This window comes from Capricornis sumatraensis, unplaced genomic scaffold (genome assembly GCF_032405125.1).
Source record: "Capricornis sumatraensis isolate serow.1 unplaced genomic scaffold, serow.2 scaffold1, whole genome shotgun sequence".
Taxonomy (NCBI): domain Eukaryota; kingdom Metazoa; phylum Chordata; class Mammalia; order Artiodactyla; family Bovidae; genus Capricornis; species Capricornis sumatraensis.
The window spans coordinates 10,220,047-10,226,046 of NW_027184612.1; positions in this window are offsets into that span (position 1 = coordinate 10,220,047).

A 6,000-nucleotide genomic window follows, 5' to 3' on the forward strand; every position below is an offset into this window, starting at 1 on the left:
TTTGGGTACTTGTGGAGTCTCCCCAGGGGAGTCAGGCCTCGTCTCGAGTGGGGGCATGCACGTGCGCTTTCCTTCCAGGCTGTAGCAGCAATGTCACGCTTCCCGTCGCGTGGATCAAAGGATCTGTGGTTTTCCCTCGAGGCTTTCCCTCGAGGCTTTCCCACAGGGCTGTCCCACGTGCCACCGTGGTGTGAGTCGATCCTCGGCGTGAAAGATGAGCCAGTGCAGGGCAAAGAGGCTCCTCTGGAATGGACTGAGACATCTGGGGGACTCTTGGAATGGTGGTACGACCATGGAGTTCCTCTCGCCTTTCCTGTTGAGAGTGCCTCCTCTTGAGATGCGACGGGAACGCCGGGAATTCTTTCCCGTTGAAAGCAGGGAATGGATCCCTCATCTCGAGCTCCGAGGGGGAAACGGGTCTCCTCTGGATGTGGGCGGGACCATCGTGCTTCCTCTCGAGTGGAGACGGGTATGGCGGTGAACTTCTTGAGTTGCAGCAAGGGTGTGAAAGACCCTTTCGAAGTTCCAGAGTTTAGGTGTCATTAGTCTCCAGACGCCTCATCGGAAATAGGCCTCATCTCGCCTGGAAGGGAGAACTTCCTGGATTTTCTCGAGTTGCGGCAGGTGTTCTCGAGTTACGACGGGGACCTCAGGGACCCGCCCTGGTGGCCTCAGGAGAGGCCAGTCCCCATGCGAGTTGCTAGGGGGCCTCTCGGGATTCCTCTCCCGTCGATACCAGGGCCAAAAACCTTGTGTGGAGTCAGGGCCGGAACCGAGGATTCCTCTCAGGGGCTGACATGTATCTTTGGGTACTTGTGGAGTCTCCCCAGGGGAGTCAGGAATCGTCTCGAGTGGGGGCATGCACGTGCGCTTTCCTTCCAGGCTGTAGCAGCAATGTCACGCTTCCCGTCGTGTGGATCAAAGGATCTGTGGTTTTCCCTCGAGGCTTTCCCTCGAGGCTTTCCCACAGGGCTGTCCCACGTGCCACCGTGGTGTGAGTCGATCCTCGGCGTGAAAGATGAGCCAGTGCAGGGCAAAGAGGCTCCTCTGGAATGGACTGAGACATCTGGGGGACTCTTGGAATGGTGGTACGACCATGGAGTTCCTCTCGCCTTTCCTGTTGAGAGTGCCTCCTCTTGAGATGCGACGGGAACGCCGGGAATTCTTTCCCGTTGAAAGCAGGGAATGGATCCCTCATCTCGAGCTCCGAGGGGGAAACGGGTCTCCTCTGGATGTGGGCGGGACCATCGTGCTTCCTCTCGAGTGGAGACGGGTATGGCGGTGATCTTCTTGAGTTACAGCAAGGGTGTGAAAGACCCTTTCGAAGTTCCAGAGTTTAGGTGTCATTAGTCTCCAGACGCCTCATCGGAAATAGGCCTCATCTCGCCTGGAAGGGAGAACTTCCTGGATTTTCTCGAGTTGCGGCAGGTGTTCTCGAGTTACGACGGGGACCTCAGGGACCCGCCCTGGTGGCCTCAGGAGAGGCCAGTCCCCATGCGAGTTGCTAGGGGGCCTCTCGGGATTCCTCTCCCGTCGATACCAGGGCCAAAAACCTTGTGTGGAGTCAGGGCCGGAACCGAGGATTCCTCTCAGGGGCTGACATGGATCTTTGGGTACTTGTGGAGTCTCCCCAGGGGAGTCAGGCCTCGTCTCGAGTGGGGGCATGCACGTGCGCTTTCCTTCCAGGCTGTAGCAGCAATGTCACGCTTCCCGTCGCGTGGATCAAAGGATCTGTGGTTTTCCCTCGAGGCTTTCCCTCGAGGCTTTCCCACAGGGCTGTCCCACGTGCCACCGTGGTGTGAGTCGATCCTCGGCGTGAAAGATGAGCCAGTGCAGGGCAAAGAGGCTCCTCTGGAATGGACTGAGACATCTGGGGGACTCTTGGAATGGTGGTACGACCATGGAGTTCCTCTCGCCTTTCCTGTTGAGAGTGCCTCCTCTTGAGATGCGACGGGAACGCTGGGAATTCTTTCCCGTTGAAAGCAGGGAATGGATCCCTCATCTCGAGCTCCGAGGGGGAAACGGGTCTCCTCCGGATGTGGGCGGGACCATCGTGCTTCCTCTCGAGTGGAGACGGGTATGGCGGTGAACTTCTTGAGTTGCAGCAAGGGTGTGAAAGACCCTTTCGAAGTTCCAGAGTTTAGGTGTCATTAGTCTCCAGACGCCTCATCGGAAATAGGCCTCATCTCGCCTGGAAGGGAGAACTTCCTGGATTTTCTCGAGTTGCGGCAGGTGTTCTCGAGTTACGACGGGGACCTCAGGGACCCGCCCTGGTGGCCTCAGGAGAGGCCAGTCCCCATGCGAGTTGCTAGGGGGCCTCTCGGGATTCCTCTCCCGTCGATACCAGGGCCAAAAACCTTGTGTGGAGTCAGAGCCGGAACCGAGGATTCCTCTCAGGGGCTGACATGGATCTTTGGGTACTTGTGGAGTCTCCCCAGGGGAGTCAGGCCTCGTCTCGAGTGGGGGCATGCACGTGCGCTTTCCTTCCAGGCTGTAGCAGCAATGTCACGCTTCCCGTCGCGTGGATCAAAGGATCTGTGGTTTTCCCTCGAGGCTTTCCCTCGAGGCTTTCCCACAGGGCTGTCCCACGTGCCACCGTGGTGTGAGTCGATCCTCGGCGTGAAAGATGAGCCAGTGCAGGGCAAAGAGGCTCCTCTGGAATGGACTGAGACATCTGGGGGACTCTTGGAATGGTGGTACGACCATGGAGTTCCTCTCGCCTTTCCTGTTGAGAGTGCCTCCTCTTGAGATGCGACGGGAACGCTGGGAATTCTTTCCCGTTGAAAGCAGGGAATGGATCCCTCATCTCGAGCTCCGAGGGGGAAACGGGTCTCCTCTGGATGTGGGCGGGACCATCGTGCTTCCTCTCGAGTAGAGACGGGTATGGAAGTGAACTTCTTGAGTTGCAGCAAGGGTGTGAAAGACCCTTTCGAAGTTCCAGAGTTTAGGTGTCATTAGTCTCCAGACGCCTCATCGGAAGTAGGCCTCATCTCGCCTGGAAGGGAGAACTTCCTGGATTTTCTCGAGTTGCGGCAGGTGTTCTCGAGTTACGACGGGGACCTCAGGGACCCGCCCTGGTGGCCTCAGGAGAGGCCAGTCCCCATGCGAGTTGCTAGGGGGCCTCTCGGGATTCCTCTTCCGTCGAAACCGGGGCCAAAAACCTTGTGTGGAGTCAGGGCCGGAACCGAGGATTCCTCTCAGGGGCTGACATGGATCTTTGGGTACTTGTGGAGTCTCCCCAGGGGAGTCAGGCCTCGTCTCGAGTGGGGGCATGCACGTGCGCTTTCCTTCCAGGCTGTAGCAGCAATGTCACGCTTCCCGTGGCGTGGATCAAGGATCTGTGGTTTTCCCTCGAGGCTTTCCCTCGAGGCTTTCCCACAGGGCTGTCCCACGTGCCACCGTGGTGTGAGTCGATCCTCGGCGTGAAAGATGAGCCAGTGCAGGGCAAAGAGGCTCCTCTGGAATGGACTGAGACATCTGGGGGACTCTTGGAATGGTGGTACGACCATGGAGTTCCTCTCGCCTTTCCTGTTGAGAGTGCCTCCTCTTGAGATGCGACGGGAACGCCGGGAATTCTTTCCCGTTGAAAGCAGGGAATGGATCCCTCATCTCGAGCTCCGAGGGGGAAACGGGTCTCCTCTGGATGTGGGCGGGACCATCGTGCTTCCTCTCGAGTGGAGACAGGTATCGCGGTGAACTTCTTGAGTTGCAGCAAGGGTGTGAAAGACCCTTTCGAAGTTCCAGAGTTTAGGTGTCATTAGTCTCCAGACGCCTCATCGGAAATAGGCCTCATCTCGCCTGGAAGGGAGAACTTCCTGGATTTTCTCGAGTTGCGGCAGGTGTTCTCGAGTTACGACGGGGACCTCAGGGACCCGCCCTGGTGGCCTCAGGAGAGGCCAGTCCCCATGCGAGTTGCTAGGGGTCCTCTCGGGATTCCTCTTCCGTCGATACCGGGGCCAAAAACCTTGTGTGGAGTCAGGGCCGGAACCGAGGATTCCTCTCAGGGGCTGACATGGATCTTTGGGTACTTGTGGAGTCTCCCCAGGGGAGTCAGGCCTCGTCTCGAGTGGGGGCATGCACGTGCGCTTTCCTTCCAGGCTGTAGCAGCAATGTCACGCTTCCCGTCGCGTGGATCAAAGGATCTGTGGTTTTCCCTCGAGGCTTTCCCTCGAGGCTTTCCCACAGGGCTGTCCCACGTGCCACCGTGGTGTGAGTCGATCATCGGCGTGAAAGATGAGCCAGTGCAGGGCAAAGAGGCTCCTCTGGAATGGACTGAGACATCTGGGGGACTCTTGGAATGGTGGTACGACCATGGAGTTCCTCTCGCCTTTCCTGTTGAGAGTGCCTCCTCTTGAGATGCGACGGTAACGCCGGGAATTCTTTCCCGTTGAAAGCAGGGAATGGATCCCTCATCTCGAGCTCCAAGGGGGAAACGGGTCTCCTCTGGATGTGGGCGGGACCATCGTGCTTCCTCTCGAGTTGAGACGGGTATGGCGGTGAACTTCTTGAGTTGCAGCAAGGGTGTGAAAGACCCTTTCGAAGTTCCAGAGTTTAGGTGTCATTAGTCTCCAGACGCCTCATCGGAAATAGGCCTCTTCTCGCCTGGAAGGGAGAACTTCCTGGATTTTCTCGAGTTGCGGCAGGTGTTCTCGAGTTACGACGGGGACCTCAGGGACCCGCCCTGGTGGCCTCAGGAGAGGCCAGTCCCCATGCGAGTTGCTAGGGGGCCTCTCGGGATTCCTCTCCCGTCGATACCGGGGCCAAAAACCTTGTGTGGAGTCAGGGCCGGAACCGAGGATTCCTCTCAGGGGCTGACATGGATCTTTGGGTACTTGTGGAGTCTCCCCAGGGGAGTCAGGCCTCGTCTCGAGTGGGGGCATGCACGTGCGCTTTCCTTCCAGGCTGTAGCAGCAATGTCACGCTTCCCGTCGCGTGGATCAAAGGATCTGTGGTTTTCCCTCGAGGCTTTCCCTCGAGGCTTTCCCACAGGGCTGTCCCACGTGCCACCGTGGTGTGAGTCGATCATCGGCGTGAAAGATGAGCCAGTGCAGGGCAAAGAGGCTCCTCTGGAATGGACTGAGACATCTGGGGGACTCTTGGAATGGTGGTACGACCATGGAGTTCCTCTCGCCTTTCCTGTTGAGAGTGCCTCCTCTTGAGATGCGACGGGAACGCCGGGAATTCTTTCCCGTTGAAAGCAGGGAATGGATCCCTCATCTCCAGCTCCAAGGGGGAAACGGGTCTCCTCTGGATGTGGGCGGGACCATCGTGCTTCCTCTCGAGTGGAGACGGGTATGGCGGTGAACTTCTTGAGTTGCAGCAAGGGTGTGAAAGACCCTTTCGAAGTTCCAGAGTTTAGGTGTCATTAGTCTCCAGACGCCTCATCGGAAATAGGCCTCATCTCGCCTGGAAGGGAGAACTTCCTGGATTTTCTCGAGTTGCGGCAGGTGTTCTCGAGTTACGACGGGGACCTCAGGGACCCGCCCTGGTGGCCTCAGGAGAGGCCAGTCCCCATGCGAGTTGCTAGGGGGCCTCTCGGGATTCCTCTCCCGTCGATACCAGGGCCAAAAACCTTGTGTGGAGTCAGGGCCGGAACCGAGGATTCCTCTCAGGGGCTGACATGTATCTTTGGGTACTTGTGGAGTCTCCCCAGGGGAGTCAGGAATCGTCTCGAGTGGGGGCATGCACGTGCGCTTTCCTTCCAGGCTGTAGCAGCAATGTCACGCTTCCCGTCGCGTGGATCAAAGGATCTGTGGTTTTCCCTCGAGGCTTTCCCTCGAGGCTTTCCCACAGGGCTGTCCCACGTGCCACCGTGGTGTGAGTCGATCCTCGGCGTGAAAGATGAGCCAGTGCAGGGCAAAGAGGCTCCTCTGGAATGGACTGAGACATCTGGGGGACTCTTGGAATGGTGGTACGACCATGGAGTTCCTCTCGCCTTTCCTGTTGAGAGTGCCTCCTCTTGAGATGCGACGGGAACGCCGGGAATTCTTTCCCGTTGAA